At 36.9% G+C, this 22,695-nt stretch overlaps 1 protein-coding gene across 3 annotated transcripts in view; it reads left to right on the top strand.

The window, feature by feature from the left end:
• The window catches only part of LOC120425879 (lysophospholipid acyltransferase 6), a 67,373-nt gene that overhangs the window by 5,862 nt on the left and 38,816 nt on the right, over positions 1–22,695 (top strand). Inside the window, exon 1 of one of the 3 annotated variants that reach the window (XM_039590503.2) lies at positions 12,966–13,110. The exons of the other annotated variants lie outside the window; for them this stretch is intronic. The gene's annotated coding sequence lies outside the window, so the exon portion shown is untranslated. Of the gene's footprint in view, positions 1–12,965; positions 13,111–22,695 lie in introns of those variants that run through there. 3 annotated transcript variants of the gene reach the window in all.

Below are 22,695 nucleotides of genomic sequence, written 5' to 3'. Positions count from 1 at the left end.
AAAACAATCTATAACGCATTTTTCTGCATTCATAATCATATTTAGCATGTTTGGGCTGGATTAAAAATATTTAGAATTGTTATGAAATTTCAATGTACAGCACCTCAAAAACTTTTTTTTTGCAAAACAATAAATTTTAGTTAATACTTAGGTATTTTAGATTCATGTGGAATTAGTGAAATTACACATTGAAAAAAAAAACATTTTTTAAAGGTATTAGAAGTTTTGCGCTAATCATTTTTTTGTTGTTGAACTAAAAGAATTGGTAAATTTTTTTAAAGTCTATTTATTTTTCCCGAATTGTCCTAATTCCAACAAAGTTAAAAAAAAATCATAGTAATATTACATCTAAGAATGTGGAAAAATGTTGTACCAGAAAAATGTGTAATATTACCTGAAAAATGTGTAATATTACCAGTTCATGTTCCAGAGAACAACTTTGCCGAAGAGTGCGAAAAGATTCGTCAAATATTCAGAATGTTACAGAATGTAGGGGAAATAAACCCATTTTAAGCCTAATAAGCGGTCTTGTTTGAATGATGCTGGATAATCTGGAGTGTTCCTTGAAATTCAGTAAAACCAAGTACACCAACGAGTAGAGCAACTTTTTGTGAACATTTCTGTTTATTTTCACTTTTATTAAAAGTTATGCTATTCCTTTTACAAGCATTTTAAAAAAATATTTCAAAAACGCATTCTAATCAGTCGTGTGCATTGGGCCACGCCCATTTTTCTATTTTCAGCTTAGTTCTTTTTTTCTTCCAACGCTCGTTTAGGTCTGCTTCGTGCTGCCAAAATTGATGAAATTTTGAGCGAACACTCACGAAAAGTAGCATTTATAGAGAAAGTTTCCTGGCAACACCACAAGCGCTGCTGGTGGTGTTGGTGGCCACCCTTTGTTCTTTATTTGCCTTCGCTTCTCGCTCGGTTTTCTTCAGCCTTCGTTTGGAATGGGTGGTCAAAATTGGAACGTCAAAAGACATAGCGCGTTTGTTTTTTTGATGGTGCTTGCTAATTATTCACATTTTTCGGGATTATTTTTCAAGTGAGTGACTAACTAATGTGCAAAAGAACATGTTGCCGGTAGTTGGAAGCAATTTTATATCTTAAGCGCTTTGAAATCGTTAGCGCAAGTGAAAAGATATTGATGGCGACTTTCGTTAAGCAGTTAACCTCTGATCTTGCGTGTGGTTGTGTGTGCCACCAAAATGATGAGAAATGGTCTCGCAAAATAGAAATTATGATCAAAAGTGCATTAAATTTGATCTTTTTGGCCAGTAAGTGGCATACATTTGCGTGCTTACTCGAGGCGGTGCTGTTGCTGGTAAGTTTACAGCCTAAATAGTATTTTTGGAGCTTTAATCGAGCATCAAACTCTCCATATGACGAAGATAGGTGTTTGATTAGAAAGGGTATATTTCCCCTACATTTTCGAAAACAAATATAAAAAAATACCAAAATTGCCATCACAAAAAAAAAATATTTTTTGCGCTTCCTGGTTTATATACAGTAAGCCGTTGCAAATATTTTTCAAAGTTTAAGAGGCATTATTTGTAAATATTGCTCGGTTTGTTCTAGAGGTCGTATCGAGGTGCTCCAATTTGGATGAAACTTTCAGCGTTTGTTTGTCTATACATGAGATGAACTCTTGCCAAATATGAGCCCTCTACGACAAAGGGAAGTGGGGTAAAACGGGCTTTGAAATTTGAGGTCCAAAATACATGAAAAATCTTAAAATTGCTCGCGTTTGCGTAAAACATCATCAATTCCAACTCTCTTAGATGCATTCGAAAGGTCTTTTGAAGCACTTCAAAATGAGCCATAGACATCCAGGATTGGTTCAACCTTTTCTCATAGCTTTTGCAAATTACTGTTAAAAATGGATTTTTTTAAAACCTTAAAATCTTTTTGCAACAGCCTCCAACACCCATACTCCCATAGGTCAAAAGTTAGGGAATTTCATGTACTATAAGCCTACGGTATTAACTTTTTGGCCAATCGCAGTTTTTCTCATAGTTTTTCGATTTTTCTGTATCAAACATTTTACAACGTTAGTTTTTGCCCTATAGGCTTCCATAGCGGCACTTTTTGGTCACAATTTTGTCATATTCGGAATCCTCGGAAAATTTCACGTTAGTTAGAAGTATTGAAGTTGTAAATTTGATTGGAAAAATGCCATTTAGAATCAATTAAAATATTTTTTAACAATTTGTTGGATTAGGGGTAAAACAGGGTTTCGCCTACTTGATACAGCATTTGACCCATAGATCACAGGGTAAATAAGATCTATTTCTTTTTTAAAAATTGTTTTATTTAATTATTTTTTAAATCCATTTTACAACTTCAATACTTCTAACTAACGTGAAATTTGGCTCATTTTGAAGTGCTTCAAAAGACCTTTCGAGTGCATCTAAGAGAGTTGGAATTGGTGATGTTTTAGGCAAACGCGAGCAATTTTAAGATTTTTCATGTATTTTGGACCTCAAATTTCAAAGCCCGTTTTACCCCACTTCCCTTTGTCGTAGAGGGCTCATATTTGGCAAGAGTTCATCTCATGTATAGACAAACAAACGCTGAAAGTTTCATCCAAATTGGAGCACCTCGATACGACCTCTAGAACAAACCGAGCAATATTTACAAATAATGCCTCTTAAGTATGACCCCTAAACTACTCTAAAGTGATTTAAAAATTTGAAATCCAAGATGGCGGCCAATATGGCGGTGGCGAAACATTGAAAAAATACATTTTTTAATTTAATAGGCAATCAACTTTTCAAATTTGACTAAATGAAGTCGCAGAACTCAAATTTAATGTTTAAAACAAGAAAAAAAAACAATGCGATTGTTTTTTCGTTATTCCATTATCCTAAGTCTAATACAAACCATCGGATAATCGAACTTCGGATAATCAAAACTTCGGATAATCGAGGCTTCGGATAATCGAGTCTGGACTGTACTTCAAAATGTAATGAAAATAATATTCAAATCAACTCAAAACAATCTAAAATGCATTTTTCTGCATTGATAATCATATTTTTTCAATTCAATTAGTGTTTATTAGAATTTAACAGTTCTGCTCCAGGCTGTTACATTTGCAATTAAGAGATTTAGAGAACCTTTCAACTGAGAAGATAATCATATTTAGCATGTTTGGGCTGGATTAAAAATATTTAGAATTTTTATGAAATTCCAATGTACAGCACCGCAAAAACTTTTTTTTTGCTTAACAGTAAATTTTCGTCAACGCTTAGGTATTTTGGATTCATGTGGAATTAGTGAAATTACACATTGAAAAAATAATTTTTTTTTTAAGGTATATGAAGTTTTGCGCTAATCGATTTTTTGTTGTTGAACTAAAAGAATTGGTAAATTTATTTTTCCCGAATTGTCATTATAACTACAAAATAAAAAAAAAATCATAGTAATATTACATCAAAGAATGTGGAAAAATTTTGGGCTAGAAAAATGTGTAATATTACCTGGATTTTGATTTAAATTACATCAAATTATAGTAAAAATAGGAAAATCATGGTAATATTACATCTGCGAAGAGGTACATCTTTTATGTCAAAAAAATGTGTAATTTTACTTCTGAAAATGTGTAGTTTTACCACTTTTCTGGTGTGATGTCATTTTTTCAGTCTAAATTGAGGTAAAATTATAACATAAAAGAGGTTACCGTCATCTGGGGCGAAACGGGACACATGGGGCGAATTGGGACAGCTGGTTTAGCCTTGTTACTGTACAATATTTGGATATTTTTGATAAGTTTCGGGTAGAACAGACACGGATCATCTTAAATAGTGCATCGTTTTCCAAATTTCAAGCTTTTAAGTGCTCTAAAAACTGCTGTCCCTAGTAGTCTCGATTCGCTCTAGATGACGGTACATTCAGTTGGATGTAACAAAATGGGTCAATTTTGAGGGCATTTCAGGGCATGACCTCTAGGTGTACTGAGCCCGAATCCCAAATATGAGCTTGATTGGTTGCGACAGGACCTGGCGCTTTGACATTGAAATTTAAATGGGATTTAACCGTAAAATTAGTGCGTTTTCGTTTTTACCCGTTTTGAGCCCCTTACCAATTTTTGCAATCTTCAAAAACCCCACGAGGTCATAGTTCGTATTGCAGAGAACAACTTTGCCGAAGAGTGCGAAAAGATTCGTCAAATATTAAGAATGTTACAGAATTTATACCACCGCTGAAAACTTCAACTTTTTCTTCACTCTCTTCTGGCAGCACTTGCTGCTGCGGCAGAAAAGATTCAGGGTAGGCGTCGCGACGCTCATGCAACCAAGCAAGCTAATGGTTGCCAGAAGACCAATGTTCTAGAAATTCAATATTTTTTAAAGATTTAAAATAATCAGATTTAAATCGGTTGAAAAAAGAATTTTGGGTTTTTTTTTTATTTGCACAAGTTTGAAGTATCTTTTTGCATGTTCCCAATGTACAAAACGAAGCCAAATCCCGAATAAAAAAAAAATCACGCGACGGTTCCGGGGGGGTGACCGTGAGAAATTTTGCGGTCATCGTCGGGCGGGTAACCTTACCGCGGTGGTGAAATTTTGAATGTCGAAAAACGCAATGTAAACAAAAGAGCGACCCGACAGTGTTTGACTTTCTGCCGGTTGTCTTACAGCCCCGAAAGTGCCCCACAACTGCGCACTTCTTCGCACTCAACTTCGCTCCGATGATGGCGATGGTGGTGGTGTAATTTTATACTTTGTTTTATTTTCGAGTGTGTGTCATCGGATCACGCCGTGTGACTCACATTCCGCCGAGGCCACGTCGCGCACGTGTTAGACACAGTGACAAAACAGTACTACTGTTTGAGATTCGCACAGGTGGATTTCGCAGGTTCCATGAACAGTTGCGTTGTTGATATCCCAAAAAACTGACTAAAATGTTTCTAGAGCATGAACTTGACAATGATTACCTCGTTAAGTACCCACTAAAAATGCTGTTAATGAACTTCTAACATTTCCAGCTTGCCTCAAATTGCATCAACCCATCAGCAAAACCCGTTAAAAGTAAATAAACCAAACGCTATAAGAGAGAGAAAAAACTGAAGGTTAAGTGATGCAACAAGTCGAGTATAGTTTGTTCAGTATGGCAGCAGCAGTGCAGTGCAATTCGCATGACCACCATAACTGGCACTATTTCCAATGGCAATACCGTTTGACGGTTGTGCCCCAACTTTGGTGCGAAACACCTCCAAAAAATGTTGGCCAACGAATTTCCCTCTCTTTCTATGATTGTTGATTGGACGTCTTGCAATATTTCATTTCGCAACCTTTGACGAAGCATGTTACTACAAGACAACAGCTGATGCCAAGGGTTAGCTGTCTTTACGCAAGAAACCGTCAAGAAATTCTCAAGAGTAATGCCCCACACAACAGTCGTACAGCGCAGATGAAAAGGTGATTCAGCACAGCAAACGCCGCGTAGAAGTCTCTCAGGGAAGGCAATAAACTCAACCTTGTGGTGTTTTTTTTGCTGTGTTTTGTCGCAAAAGTTGTTGGTGGTGAATGTTGCTGGGAATCGACTCCAGAGCACTACTGCTCCGAAACGACTGACGGCGTTCTGTGTACTTGAAGTCAGCTGCATATGGAGCTGAGCTTCATCTTGTATGAGGCGATTTGCAGCGAAGAATCGTGCTTATTGCAACGAGATTTAAGTGTTCAGGTTCTAGAATTGTTGAACTTTTATGGAATTATTTAGATGAAATTCAATGTTTACAATTGCATTTTAAAAATTATGGTTTAAATCGTTACAAATAGTATTAAATATCTCTTCATATAAATATAATTTTTTTCAAAAGCAATTGGATTTCAAATTTTATTTAAACGGCTGAACTTGTCTCAAAATTTATATATTTGTAGACGAAAAAAGTCAATTCCCGAAATCGTGAATTGTGTTCATGAATTTGAGAACCACGAAGAAATATATTCACGATCATAGTGCAACTATACTCACGAATAAATTCCTTCGTTGTTCTTAAATTCATGAACACTATTCACGATTACGGGAATTGATTATTTTCAAGATTTGGGTTCCCCCTGAAATCAAAGATTGACCCATCCAGGCTAAATTCCAAATTTAGGCTCATTCTGACCACGGGAACCCCTCCCTGTGTTGATTTTTTAAGGAGATACGGAAAATTCTCCATGGTATCCCCAAGTAAGTTTCGCTTGAAGTTGGGTGGTTTTTTGAGAAAGGCATTTTTGTGTATATGGGGCCAATTGTACTCGAAAATGACATTTGAGAAGGGCGTAAGTTATTTAGATATTTTTGCATTCTGTAATTTAAAAATGACTGTATCTCGAAGGCGTTGCATCGTACCAAAAAGTGGTCAAAGATAAACTTGTAGGAAATTGGACGGGCTTTCTGAAAAAAATACACTGAAAGAAAAATACACGCCACTTCTACGGGATTTTTCAATTTTTATGTTTAAAGTTAAATTTTAAGGTGAAGTCACGATTTTTTTTCGTTCAAATTTATATGTAAAATTGTCTGGAGAATCGATTCTCACTATTCAAAAACTTTTCAAAAAAACAGTTTTAGTAAATGATTTTTGTATTTTTTTTAGGAGAGACATACCATCCTGCATTTTTCGTGAGTCTTTTGTCACATTTTAGGCTATTTCCTCAAAAAATTTGAACGAAAAAAAATCGTGACTTCACCTTAAAATTTAACTTTAAACATAAAAATTGAAAAATCCCATAGAAGTGGCGTGTATTTTTCTTTCAGTGCATTTTTTCAGAAAGCCCGTCAAATTTCCTACAAGTTTGTTTTTGACCACTTTTAGGTACGAGATACAGGCCTTCGAGATACAGTCATTTTTAAATTACAGAATACAAAAATATCTAAATAACTTACGCCCTTCTCAAATGTAATTTTCGAGTACAATTGGCTCCATATACACAAAAATGGCTTATATAGGCCTAGGATAACATGTCTACAAAGTTTCATTGAAATCGGAGAGGGTCGGGTACAAAAGTACCAGAAAAATTTCTGATTTGAGATGGAATTGCTCAATAATTTTTAATTGAAAATCGAACTTTGGATAACCGAGCCTGGACTGCAATTTGAAATAATTTTATTGATATAATTTGATACTTAAATGTATAAAGATTAAAGACTGCAAATGTCTTTGATGACATAGATAAAAAGTATCTGTTTTTCAATTATAATGCTTAGCCCAATTTTCGCACCAATCCTAAATGGCAAAATCGATGAAAACGGCTTAAATCTAAAAAGTCATAAGTTGAACAAAAAATACAATTTTCAAATTTTAGGTAATTTATAAATATGCTTTCCAATACGTTTTCGAGCGACAAACACATCGCCTTTTGACGTTCCGAGAAAAACGCGTTTTAATGTTTGACCTTGAATAAACATAAACTAGAGAACACATTGTAAACAAGCATAAACACGTTTTGTTTGATTGGCGATTCTGTGCACTGTCCCGAAGTTTGGTTGAAATTGGTTTGCGGAGTTTCGAGTTATAATTATACATATTTACGGTAGTCGGGCATGTACGTGTGTCAAACGTGTTATGACCTGAAATCTCTTTGGCTGTCGCACTTACAGCAATTTTCAGGGTGTTTCAAGATAGCTTGATTAGATTTAAACTTCTTTCATAGAGTTGAAGTGGGACAATGTACTAAGTAATTTTTTCGGTTTTTAAAAGACAGCCACACCGTCTTTGCAGACTGAATACTAATATAAAACGGGACAAACATTGAACGAAAAGCTCCAGAAGGATAAGGCGGGAACCGAACCCGCTCCCCGTAGCAACTTAGGGATCGGCAGCCGAAGCCGCTACACACCGCGCCACGCGGCCCTCCGACGAAGATGTATACTGAATGTCTCATGAATGAATTCAAATTTTGGGAATCTGTGAAGGTCAAAAGGTGAGGCATTGGAAGCTGCACAAAAAGGCATTCCTAACTCAATTTAGCCCAAAATGCAGGTGCGACAAGATAGCTCCCTTGTACTAATCTTGCTGGTTTTCCTATCTAGTTATTATAAGAGAGCATAGAGGCATCAACATTTGACCCCATTCACTATTCGTGAGCAAAAGGGTTCACCGGCCTTTCGTGCAAAACAAAGCGCAACAGGTCAACGATTTGTTTACAGTTTAACGAGTTCGGGGAAGACCACACCGGTCATTACACCACAACCAGAGCCTGCTCCCAACTGGTCTTGGTCTGGTGTCGTTGTCACCGCGCGCAGGCCAACAGAAGAGGCCTATCCGCGCTGTTACATAACAAACTAACAAACACGAGACCGGCCGGCATCGGCGCCGTTACTTTCCCTGCCGCCACGCTCTAACAGGGGGACGACGACGCAACGGCCTTGAAGTGTGCACCAGACTAGCCACATATCTGGTGCACTTGAATGTTTGCTGTTCGTCGTTATGTTGGCCTCATTTCACTATGCGACACGAGGCAACTTGTTTTTCAGTCGGCTGTTTTCACACCACTCTTTGAAAGCCGGTTGTTGGCCTGTTTGAATCGGTTCACTTTTCTTTCAATCTGATCCTAATTTGTTTATTAAAAATTAACCTTTAAATTGACAAATGTCTTTAAATAAGATTCAAGTTGAACCAAATGACGCACATTCTAACCTTTTCCGTACCGGAATTAATATCCAGCAATCCCCGCGTGGCAGATAACTCGGTCGGTTTAATAGCTTGCCCTTTTTAACCCCAACCACACAAGTACTACAGTCGTAAAATGTGTTTATAATCAACATGGTTTTCAGACACACGCAAAACACAAGCCGCAGCTGTCACGGTGACTTCTGTTACAGTGCTTGTGTTAAAGTTAATGGGAACGTTAACTTTAAATCGCGTGTTACTAATTTTGTGACCTTTTTCGACGCCAACGTTGCTGAAGGTTGCACTTGATAACATTAAGCTTGTGTTGTTGTTAAGTATTCAAATATTGTCAAAGCTGAAAAAAAGCTGATGACAAATATATTTTTTTTCATGGGATAAACATCTAAATCAGCTAATCAAACTTTTGTTCAAACCTGGCACACAAAATAAATCTCTGGCAATGTGTGTTGTACCTTATCAATACTTGTTTACTGTGTAAATATTTTCACAAAGGCAACGTTGTTGATTGCGATAAACGTAATAAGATCGACTGCCAAATAAATTGGCTTTTGTTTGATTTCATTAGGACTTTTTTAATTTCGAAGGTTGTTATTGCGCAATTCTCACTAACTTGGACTTCGCACTAAATTATTGGTATCGATCGCACTATTGCGACTTGTCTAACAATTGGGAAATTTTAATTTTCTCAAAAAATGATTAAAGCGAGCCGATGTTGCTCATCTGTCAATCGCAGTTTGGTGGAAACTGCGACTTGAAATGTAAACAAACAACCGCTGGTTGCCTAGTTTTGCGAATTCTTGTTGTCAAAAGTGCGAGAGAAAAGTGCGGGCCAAATCCAAGTTACAGTGCAAGGATCAATATAATGTTTAAATATCTAGAGCTTTTTTTAAATGTCCTATAAGCTAATATTGTGTTTCATATGTTTATAGGACCTATTGAAAAAATTGTAGATATGTAATCTTTCAGGGTTTTACATTTTGACGGTTTATTTTTTTATTTACATTTTTTTTTCGCAGAAGAAAAGTTAACTCTTTTTGCAATTTGTGTAAATAAGGATGTTTGAAAAAAATACGATTTTTTAAAGTTGGAATGAATACTAATAAGAGAGCTAGTGAGTACCATGTCTCAATGGCCTAGACGGTCTGCGGTTGGGCTGATTGATCTAAATTGACAGTGTGAATCCTGAGGTTGAAAAGACCTAGGTGTTTATGACCCATTCCGGGGCAAAATAGCTTTATCGTTGTGAACAAAAATGTCTGCAATTATAGTCTAATTTTAGGGCATCTCCAGCGCTGGGGGCAAACATCGAAGCAAATCAAATTTGCACCCCTTGACCGCCCACCGCGGTAGCAAATTTGCTCTCAATTCTTGGGGATTTTACTTTGCTACCCGGTATTCATCCTGTTTGCTTCAAAATGGAATTATGAACGGAAAAATTGAATTAGGCACGAAAAAATTTAAATGTAATAAATTGAAAAAATTAAAATTGAAAAAACTAAATTAAAAAAAATTAAAAATAAAAAAAAATTGAGAAATTGTTTTTTTTTCAGGAATTAAAAAAAATTAAGAAATAAAATCCAGATTTTTTTTAATAGTTCCTTTAAACAGATGTAAACATTGAGTGTATCCCGCCTACTCCGATGAACATAGAGTGAGAAGGACACACTCAATTTTTACAATAAAGACAAACAAATAAAAAAGGGAAAACCCAAAATTCAAAAGGAATCACAATTAAAAGAAATCTTCAACAAATGAAAACAAAAAAAAATCCATCAATTTTGAAAAACACAATTCAGCACAATTAAGAAGCAATAATAAAATATGACAAAATATTTAGAATAAATCAAAATGAATTATAATATATAAAAATGATCTAATACTGCGTTCGAAGTGACAATTTAGACATATTCGAGTGTTTATTTCCTTTTTTGCGTCTGTTTGTAAAAGTGTGTGCATTTAAAATGAATTTTTGATTTATACATTTTAATTTTTTTCAATATTTCAATTTTAAATGTTTTGATTTTTTTTTTCATGTTTACTCTCACCAACAAGAGCAGACATCCAAAAATCTCCAAAACAAGCATTTAAAATTTGGCTCCCATCTTGCCGGCACTTGTCGGGTATCGGAAAATGAGTACCCGGCACATATTTTTCTTCTACAAATGAACTTGAGATCAAATTTGTTACCTGGTTTGCTACGGTGAGCGGTGGTAGGAGACTCGGAAGCAAACTCGGTGGAAGTCGAATCGGGTAGCAAATTGTTGAACTTTCGACCTCTTCGAAAAATGTTTATTCTTTGGAATTTACGAATCAACGCATAATTATTGATTTTGTAGGTAAACTAAATTTGATCCTGGTAGAAAACTCTGGAGATGCCCTAAGGACCCAATTACTCCGTAATGAAGACATGTTGTACCCTTTTTGGTGTCTTATAAGTTATACAATATCTAGATGCTATTGAATATTTGACCCATAAACAAACCTAGAGTTTTTTTAAAGGTTCTAACGTCATGATTCGAAATCCGGACATTTAGAGCGCGACATACTTTATGGATGACGCTAAGTTGGTAATGTAGAAATATCATCAGTTTCGGTGTTTCAGTGAAATGTTTTAAAATTTTGGTAAACTCATATTTTTATTTTATTCTGTTGTTTTGGCATTGGCTACAGCGTTCGAATAAATTTGAAATGAAAATTGATTTGGGGCCTTTAAAAAAAACTCTAGAAGTGAATAAATTTTGAAAACATATCAGCCAAAACGTGTAGTTTTTATGTCATGTAGCCGCGATTCCACGTTAAACCAGCAGGATTCAAATTAAAGTGCTTAGATTTGGCTAAAATTTGTCTTGAATGTTCCTTGGCCACATTAACATAAATTCGTTATTTTGTTTTGTTTGGTGATAAGGGTGGTACAAAAAAAAAAATGACGGTTTTCGACAATTTTAATATAAACATTTTTCAAATTCCGATTTTGCCACTCTATTTCATGTTAGAAAAAAAATCAAACCTTCCCCTTTAACGACCTCCAGATCTCTTGTGATCGCTATTGCAAGTTTCTGCTCGAACCTAGGAGTCCAAGGCATGAATGGGGAGAGCACTCAAACCTCTTTCTACTCCAAGAAAGCTTGCGTCCAGTTTAAAATTCAGCAACGTCGTCAGCACGCTGAACCTCGAGCAACCTTGGCCCAACTGGTGTGGGTCACATTTTGCCTTTCTAATGAAATGAAAGCGTCGAAACAAGTGACAGACGGTTTTTTTTCACTTTCATTTCACTTGAATTTTAACAGGAGTTTTCGTTTATTTGCTTCCCAAATTCAGACTGTTGTTTAAGGATATTTCCCAAGAATGAATATTTTTAATCAAAACAAACAAGCCGCACGGTGTTCTAAGAATCTCGTTCGCCTCGTTCGCAACGGTTGAACGTGGCGATATTAACAGCTTGATCTTTTCGACCTTTTTTCTCGCCTATTTCTAGTTTTGGCGGGACAAAAATAAATAAACAAATATGGAAAAATGTATATATTTTGGAGTGGCGAATTTTGAACCAACTAGTTTGCTTGCCACACTTTTGGCGCTATGACATTTGGGTTTTAAGGTGTGTGTGCTGCGGAAAGTGCTGACTCAGCTGCGGTCACTTGAGTGAAGTTGGTCTTTTTGATGAGAATTTTCAGTGTTGCATGAAATCGTAGTTTCTGTCAAATGATGTCAGAGCTTTTTCAGTCCGACTTTGTTATTCCTTTCACTTGAACTTGATTGAGTTCAGAGCTCAGCAACTTTTCTTATTTTTGTGCTGCACTTTAGCTCAATCAGACTCACTCAAAACTTAATAAACTGTATAGTGCAATTTTCTAATTTATTCTTCATTCTCGTGTCTCTTTTTTAGGTAAGTTCCCGCCAGCCCCAGGGTGACACAATCGTTTGGACCCGTTCTCCAAGATGGCAAACAACCCAATCAAGTAATTGATGCCGTCGTTGACGTTGGTTGGTCGACACAATTGCAATTGCACTCTCTCTGCTCCTCCCGTTCAATTGTTTATTTATTTGGTTCGATTTCGATTGAGAGAGCGAGAGACGACATTCGAATGCTGCCCGCGTGCCATCGACGCTGTTGGGTCGAGCTGGAACATGACTTGTTCAAAGAAACGAAAATTAACAAAAGTTTGAAACGCCGGAAGTCGAGCCCAGCTGGAAGCGCTTAAGCAGCTGATTAGTGCAAACTAAAACGCAACCGTCTGACCTCTACCGACTCTACACCTTATTTGACTGCCGCGTGTTTGTTGTTCTACTCCGCTATAAAAGTATTCGTGAGGCCAAAAAGTGAGCTCACCACCCAGCTAGCCCAACAACAACACGACGATCGGAACTAAGCAAAAGTTAAGCAGCCGAGCAGCACTAACTAGTTTGGCGCGTGACGCCTTCGCGAACGGGTTTGCAAATTTGCGCGCGCGCGCTGGAATCTGGCGGCGTGTGACTTCGTTCAGTCGGTTAGTCGTGATTGGTGCTTCGTGCTAATTAAATATCCGATTTGTGTGGTTGTGTGTTTGCGTACGAAGAGCATCCTGATCATCAACCAAACTGTGATCAAGCTGATAATAGGCAGTATTGACCTGAATGAGATTGCTTTGCGTCACGTACTCGCTTTATTGATAGGACAGGTGTGCTGGGCACCGATTTTCAATCAATTGCATCATCATGTGACGATGAGGGAGTGGCGCAAACCAAATCGCGATGAAGATGATATCAACTCCTCATGGCTGAGCGAATTCAATTGCTGTGGCGACTGCGAATCGTTTTGAAAGCGTTAAATAACGCAATGTTCAAAACACAATATGGTCACTGCTGCTCTAACGACATCAAATCGTTGAGTTGCGCTCCAAAAGCAGTACGCAGTATTTGTGACCAACCCACCGTGGAGTGGGACCGTATTTTGGAACTCTTGATTCGATCACTCACACGCGTTCGCAGCACACGGTGCTGATGTTGAGACGACCCTCGACGGCGCGGAGGGGTTTGTTTTTATTTTGCTAACTCTTGCCAAAGCATTCATAATTTGTGTTGTGAAAATATTGGCCCTCAACGCGGGCTGTAAACTGTTTTAAGAATAGTTTATTTTAACGCCATGGTCACTAGCGTAGGTCACTGCTTCCAAGATCAAGTGATTTTTTCCAGCGGTACTTGGCTGTATTTCGACCAAATTAAGTAATGGGTGTCTCAAATGATGCGTACCAATGTTCCTCATAATTTATTGTTAGACTTTTGATTTTATTTCTCAAAATTGTATGTTAAAATTAGACACATTCCAGATTCGATTATTCTCAGCCTCCGATTATCCGAAATTCGATTATTCGAAGGAACTTTTGTTCACTGCATAGTTAAAATTGGAATTAAAAAAATATTTTTGAACATGTTTTTTTCGTAATTTAAACTTAAGAGTGAAAATCCTTACAAAACAATTCTTAGTTGATTATTGCCGTTGAAAATTAAAAAGCTCGGTGAAAGCTTCGAATTTCTCTATAAACAGGATTTAAGATTTTTTTTTTTTGACTAACTCTTCAAAAATGTCAAATATGCAATAATACGCCCTTTTGAAATGTTAGAGTTGATTGTAAAATCTAAAAAATGTTTTTTCACAAATATCAGAAAATTTCACAAATGTTTCAATTACCATTAGTTTCTGAGATATTGGTACTAGAAAATAAAAGGATGTTTGGATGAGACTTCAGAAACTTAAATTTTCTTGTTTCTTTTATTCGCTGTATTTCAGCAATCAGAGGTCTATTCTTCAATGTCTTTTAGGCAATTTTGTTGGAAATTTTCTCAACTTTTCGACATTTTAAGAAAAACGAAAACCTGGATTTTTTAATTTTAAGTTTAAATGGCTATATCTTGACGGTGCACTTTATCAAAAAATCTGTAAAATACTTTTCGATTGCAAGTTTGATTTTACATTTAAAACTCCAGTAAAAAAAAATCGAGTGAAGTTTCCATTTTTCAAAACTGAGCAGTAACATTTTTGTCTTTATTTTTCTTTGGCTCAAAAGCTGCTGTTTTATGTCTTCTCAAGCTAAAAGATATGAAAAAAATCAAAAATAAAAGAATATAGATTTAGGGAAATTGATTTTTTGTGAAAAAAGTAATTAAAAAATCGTAATTTTTTATATTTACAACTTTGCCGAAGACACCAAATCGATTAGAAAATTCCTTCAAAAGATACAGATTTTCGAATATTTACGTTCCATTTTTGTATGGACAGCTGCCAAAATTTTATTGTATGGGTGAACCAATTTTTTGCAAACACAAAAAAAGATGTGGTAGTAGACGAAATACGTATCTGTCAGGATATTAAAAATATATAGCGGAATTAAAAGGAACAACTCGTCTCTTTGTATTCACAAAAAAAGTTGCAACCGACGGGATTCAAACCCAGCACCAACAGTAAGGACTGGCGCCTTAGCCTACTCGGCCATCAGACCGATGAAAAGCTGTAAGGATAAACGCATATATATGAGCTTGACATTTCGGTCAAGTAGGTTTCCCATACTGATGGGCTACATATTTCAGGGTGTAAAATCACATAAAATTGCATCAAATAATCCAATATTTATTTTACACCCAGGCCTTTTACATGCAGCTGGATTACTACTTTATTAGCTGTGCAAAATAGTGTCAAACAATGCACGAAATCGGACGATTTCGTAGAGAGTTGCTCTGAATGAGACTTCGAACAATCAAATCGCATTTTTTTTTTGATTTTTATTTTAAAGTTAAAATGGCGTTCAGCCACCCCATGTTAGTTGAATTCGATCTGTTGGTTATCATATTTTAGTTTGAAGACCAAAATTTTGATAAAAAATAAATTAAAAATTTAGGTGGTTAATTTAAAATACATTTCTTCGTCATGGCGCTTACGTCACATAGTCAAATCAATGAAAACTATAGATTTTGCTTGTAAATTGCTGTTATAAAACAATGCAAAAGGTTTGGAAACATATAAAATGCTGGCAGTAGCTGAAACAGTGGTGTAAGTGATAAAATTGAGTTTTCATAGGGAATTTTGAAAATTCGCCATTTTTTTCCTACTAAACTGGTTATATCTTATAATCAAAATTCTTTGCTACAAGACGATGGTATTGGTTTTGGTGGCAAATTTTTTGTAGATGGATTTTTAAGAGAAATTTGAAATATTTTTCCAACTTTAACATGCTGCTAATGACAAATGACGACTTTCTGGATCAATATGAATACAGAACATTATTGGTAGGACTTCTAACTATGATTTAAAGTGAAATACGGGGCAATTTGAACGCATTTTTCATGGTTTTAGAACAAAATATGATATTTTTATGGAAACAGACCATTTTTCAGTAAATTGCAAATCGCTAATTCTAAACGATTTTTGTGGAATTTTGCGTTGTATAAAAAAAATTGTTCCTGAGGCAAAAACCTATCGAAATCCGGATGAGCCCGAAGGTTTCCACCACATCGCCTTTTCTGGGATATGAATCCAAACTATGGTTCAATCAGCATCATGTTCTCAAATTTTATACAAAATGATGCATCCAAAAAATACCAGTCGGCACTAGTCAAACACTAGTCAATTCACACTCTTCTAAATAAAAATAAATAAATTTGTATTTGCTCTTGATCAAAATTGGTTCATAAAAAATTTCAGCGCGCAAAGGTCATGCCAGCCACATATCGTCAATGCCAGTCAACGCCCAAATTGCGACTCCTCATTAGAGATTCACCGCGCAAAATTAGAAAAAAAATCTAGCGCAAATTTCAAACCAAACAATTGTGAATTTTTCATCAGTTTGTCTCCGCAATTGACGTCCAATTAAGCCGACAAAACAATCAAACGCCAACGGGCTCTGATGTGATGCTGGTGCTTCCCCAAAAAACAACACGAAAGGGAAATTAAGCACGATAAATGGCTTTCCGATCGGCGTCGATTATCGCACTTTGGAGAGCAGCAGGCCCTGATTGATGGCCAATTCCGGCGGCTAGTCAGCACCGACCGATAGTTCATGCAGGAGAAAGGTCAAGCGCCTGTTGTTTGGCTTGGTGTGGGGATGGTCAATTTTTGCTGCAGGAAAATTCTAAAGCTCCGCTATTTTCCAATTTTAGATCGCACCAGAAGAGGTTCAAGCCCCTCTCGATGGAAGGCTGCTGCAGTTGAGCGTCGTCGTCACACTTTAAGTGGATGAATTTCAATTTCCCCCTTCTTCTATGGTGGGGTCGTTCGAGAGCGTTTTTACCGGTTGTCCTCTTCTGGTAGCCTCAGACTGAAGCAAGGATAATAGCTTTCGGTCCAACCCCAGGGCCAGGACGACGCCGTTGATGATGTGCACTCTCGTTCTATACACACGTTGCTATAGAGGGCCCCAGCACTCGTTCTGGAATGGCCATCATGGCGCAACTGCACCGGACCGGACGTGTGGCCACCTGGCGGGTGTGGGTGTCCAGACTGTGGCGAGGAGCGAGCGCGGGAAAATTCCCCTTGATTCCACTCACCATCTAGTTTGCTGCTAGGTGCTTTGTCCGAGCAAAGAGCGAAAACAGAGGACCGAGAAATGGACGGGAATCGATTGACCTATTTTGTTAATCGATTATGTGTGCGATTCCGGTGCAACTGCACGGACGTTGCGTTCTGGACCGGGATTATGATGCCGGTCCGGTTCAGCAAAACTTTCGATGATGGGTTTATCATGGATTCGTAAAAGAAGGAGAGCCATTCCGAAACGTAATCCTCTCTGCTCTGCACAAGTAAGATTAACGTCCAAAAGTTATTGCGATGCCTGCCAGAACAACTAAAGCTCCTGACTGAGATATTCCCTTTGATACTTAGCCCCGGAGCCCGCATCCAGGGAAAGTTCGCTTCGAAACACAGCATGATTAATCAATCAAACTAATCTACCGGCGACCCCGAAGTGCCTCTCTATTAATATCGTACCGCACTATTAGTGGCTGACCGGTCAGTGGCAATTCCCATTCGGAATTAGTTTGTGTTTCAAGACATGAAAAGCCTGATGAGTGTCATCAAATTTTTTCTTCATTATCGCAGATTCAGCTTGAACTTATTTTTTTCTGAGGTTCACTTGCACATATCACAAAATTCGTTTTGCTATCAATGAGATTCGAACCAGAGCACTTTATATACGGACCTATCTGCTTGAAACCAAATTGTTACAATTATTTATTCAACTGGTACTCACGAAATATAATGAATTCTATTTTCCTACGTTAAGATTCATCAAACACCGTTTGAATCGTTTGTTTTTGAGCAGTTCCTTCCTGTTCTGATATTATATTTTACAAGAGTGTCAAATCTATTGTTACAATATTCCTATTTACCCTCACATTCCATAAAGTTTTGTTAGGTTTTATTGAGTTTGTATGTATGAATGTATGTATGATCTCCATATCCGCAGGCAACTTGGTCCTGGAATCGAATGTGAACGCTAGGTGAACAATTCGAGTATCTTTTACTCCATAATCTGTACACCCACGTGCATAAGTTTTTTTTGCACGAATTTTAGTGCTACAAATACCGGCGCTAAGAATAAAAATAATCCCCCTTTCGCCCCCTCAAGCACTGGAAATTTGTAGCGGGTGTAGGAACACTTCGTATAGACGCCCTTGCTTCCACAACTCACAGCGAACGACTAAGGGAACACAAAAAAAGTGTTTTTCGTTGTCTTATTTTTGATTGTCGAGCTTAAGTATGACCCCTAAACTACTCTAAAAAGATTTAGAATTTTCAAATCCAAGATGGCGGCCAAAATTGCTGTGATGAAATATTGAAAAATGCATTCAGTACCTTTCAAGGCAATCAACTATTCACATTTGCCTAAAATAGGGTCGCAGAACTCGAATTTGATGTTAAAAATATGACAATATTAAAATAAGAAAATCAAATTTTTGGTCATGATTCAAACCTTTGGATAATCGAAACTTCGGATAATCAAGGCTTCGGATAATCGAGTCTGGACTGTATTGTTAAAATATTAGCGGAACTTATTTCAGAAGTCTCCAAATGCATAAAAATGCTTTTTCTGATAGTTTTCCATGGTCGTACATCGATTTTTTGAATTTTTATTAAGTTAACAGAGAATGAATTTTAAGCAAATTTATGGGAAAATTTTCAATTAAAATAACAAAATTGTTCAAGCTCGGTCATAACTTCTACAGATGAAAAAGTAACTTGCTCGTATTTAAAAAAAAACCCACGCAAGTTTTAGAAAACCGTTAAAAAAATGCCATCTAAAAATATGTTATTAAAAAAGAGTATTTTTAAAGTGTAGCTTTTTTCAGGTATTCTTTTGCTAATTTCTTTGGCGATTTAGGGAATTTTCATATGTTTGGCAGGTTACTCCTTACTCCATCCAATTAGCTGATTTCAACTATTTAAACAATCTCAGTTGAAAGCGCATTTTATGAGTTGTAATTGAACGTCAAAGTGCTGATATGCCAACATTAGATGCAAATATAAAAATACCTGTAACTTAAATTGATGTTTAGCTGTACTTAAAGCTTTGCCGAAGACACCAAAATCTATCAGAAAACCCGTTCTGAAGGTAAATTTTTTAATGTGTTTGTACAAAGAGTTGTAGACATTAGAAAAGTAACTAAAATTCTAACATATCAGCAGGTTGAATAAGTTGTACAAATTTAAAAAAAAGTTCACTTAAAACTCTAAACTCATTCACCTATAAAGCATGTAGCTTTCTGCTGATTACCATGCCGGGGATCTCCAGCGAAACGGAAGAAGATACCCTCTTTCATCCGGAAAGGCTAGGCTGGTGGGGCGCCCCCTTCAAGACGACACAAAAGGGGAAGCATAAGTGTTTTCCGGATCCCTTTCAACGGGGACAACCGGGAAGTACACAAAGCTCTCCAGTCAAGGGGGACAAATGTCAAATGGTTCAATACATGCCAAGCCGTGGAAGATGGGAAATTTCCTTCACTTTCATCGCTTCGCTTTATGATTGAATGTTTGAGAAAAACCTAACTTTAACTACCCTAATTTGAAAAGTTTATCCCTTTCCAAATATTACACCACATTATTTAGGATACAGAGTCGGATGACAGGGGGAGAGCGTGTCGCGTGCGCGCTTATTCGACCTTGATCGGGGCTATTTTCCGCCCACCCCACTCACTTGGCTTGGCTCGTGTTAAGCTATTTTAATAGCTGGGTGTGATACTTTTCCACTTCATCGCCAGGACGTGGTGCGTGCGAAAGTTAGTGGTGGTGAGTTTCATGTTGGAAGAGGGGATGTCGGATACAATCAACTGGTTGGTATCGGGTTGCTTGTTGCTTAGTTTTGATAGTGTGGTATTTGATTATATCATTTTCAGAAGCAAAGTAAAAACAAACTGTGACTGTGATTTGGCGTTCCAAATTATAAAGAAACTGCATAAGATAAATTTTGCATAATTTCATGCTTTAAATTTCAATTATATAATGTTGGAAAAAAAATCAGTCCAAGAGTTCGGTTCAGCAAGCTCAACAGATTGCACTGAATACAGATAGAATGAGATATGTACATTCCATGAACGGAAAAAAAAACATTCCATGCCCTCCTGTAAGGAATCCCTGATGGACAATACTGGTGCTCGTCGGGACATTCCTCTGGCGCCTGCTACTGGGTGGTAAATGACATACATTCTTGCATTTGTTCATATCCACCTCTCCGTACACACCCCTGCTACAAAAAAAAACAAAGAAAACATATTGAATGGAAAAATACCACGTCCTCTAAGGACAACCCCCCTCCAAACTCAGTGTCAGCTTGCTCAAAACGGTAGAACTTTGACGCTCTCTCCAGAGTCATTCTTTGGATCAATGACTTCGCCTCACCGGATGAGGGTGGTGGGGGTAGGCAAGGTCCCTCCCAGAATGCAAACACCGCGCCAGGAATGTTGCCGCTTTCGGCACCAAACTTTTGTGTACTGCTCTGCTGGCGCCACACCAGAACTTGCACCGACTGACTCCTCCGACGAAACTTTCATTAAGATTTCGGAGCACGTCGACGCGTCGCGTCTGCTCTCTGTGCGCGCACACATTTCCATGGTGTCTGTGAGTGTGGATGTTGTCATTGTGAGGGGGGGGAAACGGGGAATCCAAAACACCATTACACAAGCTTTGCACCTCCACCATATTGTCCTGGCGACGACCCGATGGCAGGGACGATGTTTGTTAAGGATAACACCGGTGTGCTATAGCTGAAATGAGTAAACACATCCATATGAAAAACATAATTTTCCGGAGATATCAGTATTGAATTGCTGGGAAAGCAGTTACAAATGACTTATGATTAAAATGGAAAATTTATTTGAAGTCTTTAGTAACTGTTTGTTCGGAATATAACTATGCAATATTGGATTTTCCGTAAAATTGTCCGAAGTAACTTTTCAAACTTATCCCTTTTGCTCTAGTGACAGTTCACGTTAAGTATGAGTGAGACAGGCTGCGTGGTTCCCGAATCTTACTACAAAAGTTATGGTGACTTGAGAAGAGTTTTTTGCAAATGGCAATGGGTACCCTGGACTTGTAGTTAAAAACTAGGGTTCACAAAATCTTTTTTTTTTTTTTTGTTGGAAAGTTGCTATTCGCCAAGCCATGCAATGCAAATAAACACAAAAAAATTATCTTGCGACTAAATTTATGAACATCATCAATATAAGGCTTTAGAGAAAATCAATATTTTGAACACTTTTAGAGTCCTGAAATGCAATCATTTTCGTGTTAGTAAATCTCAGGTGCATTTTTCTTTAAACTCGAGATATCTTAATTTGAAAATGTATAATTATCGAAATACTCTTTTTTAAATCTTTTGACGCTCATAAAGAGAAAAATCGGAAAGGAACTGGCTCTCCTCTTTTGCGCACCTTTCGGTTAAAAAAAATCTCAAATATCATCATCATCGATATTCGGTGGAACATCTATTTCACTACTACACTTGCTGGTGTAACGTCACAAGTCGAAAAATGACCTTTTCTAGATAGGCGTGTGTTAACAAAACAATATATTTTAATTTACGTGATACTAACAAGGAGATTCAACTCAAAATTCTTCTACTGATTGATTTTCTTCGAGAAGTTCAGAAGCGGTTTTCTTTTGCGTGTTTCGCCTCCTTTCTTTTTTGCGGGCTGGAGAAAGTTCGAAAACAAAACAGATTTTTTTAGTTTATTCTTTCCTTGCTTTTTTCAAATGCAACCTGGTGCACATAAATTGTCGTTATTTTGGGACATTTGAGTTTTATAAATGGATTATTTTGAGCATGAGCATGATCACGTTTTCTTCGGATATAAAGTGAAAACGGAAATTTAAGTGATAATGCTAGTACTAGTAATGGCCTGAAGTATGGACATACCAAAAAGTAGGAGTAGGTTGAGTAAGTTTGGTATAATATGTAAAAGTTGGTACTGCCTTAAGTTATAATATTTGAGGGTTGGGAAATAAGGTTTTGCAGGGGTTATAAGGCAAAAAAAAATGGACAATTTTTGTTTAAGGGGGTTGCTTGGACGATGCCTGAGATGTGTATGTATAAAAATTGTGCATTTTATCCATTTTTATCATCAAAAATTGCATTTAATGATAGAACATGCTATGGGGGTAATTTGGACATGGCTTGAAGGGTCATTTTTTTTTAATGTCAAAACACCCAAAAAGGAATGTGAGAAATGAGTACTTTCACAAAACCCCTATTTTTTAATTTAGATAAATTTATTCCAATATTTCAATGGATGAAAATCTTATTACTGCACATTTGGTGTTCAACTAGACTCTAATGTTGATTGCTTTTAATTACATTCTTTGACATTTCTAATTTCTATGCTGGTTTACATTAATATTTAAAGGAGAATGGGCAAATTTGTATGGGAGCTGGTCCAAGGATGTACACGAACGGGACCAACTTTTTTCGAAAGATCTCGCCGAGACATGAAAAAAAGTCTTCCGGACCAACTCTCTAAACCCCGGGGTTCAAAAGTTACATGTTGTTGAAGTTTGAGCATTTTGGGTAAAAATGTACAAAAAATCGTATTTTTGCTAATTCTAAAATCAT

The sequence above is a fragment of the Culex pipiens genome, chromosome 3 (assembly GCF_016801865.2).
Source record: "Culex pipiens pallens isolate TS chromosome 3, TS_CPP_V2, whole genome shotgun sequence".
NCBI lineage: Eukaryota > Metazoa > Arthropoda > Insecta > Diptera > Culicidae > Culex > Culex pipiens.
The sequence above is the reverse complement of the archived record's forward strand: the minus strand, read 5'-3'. Positions and strand labels throughout refer to the sequence as shown.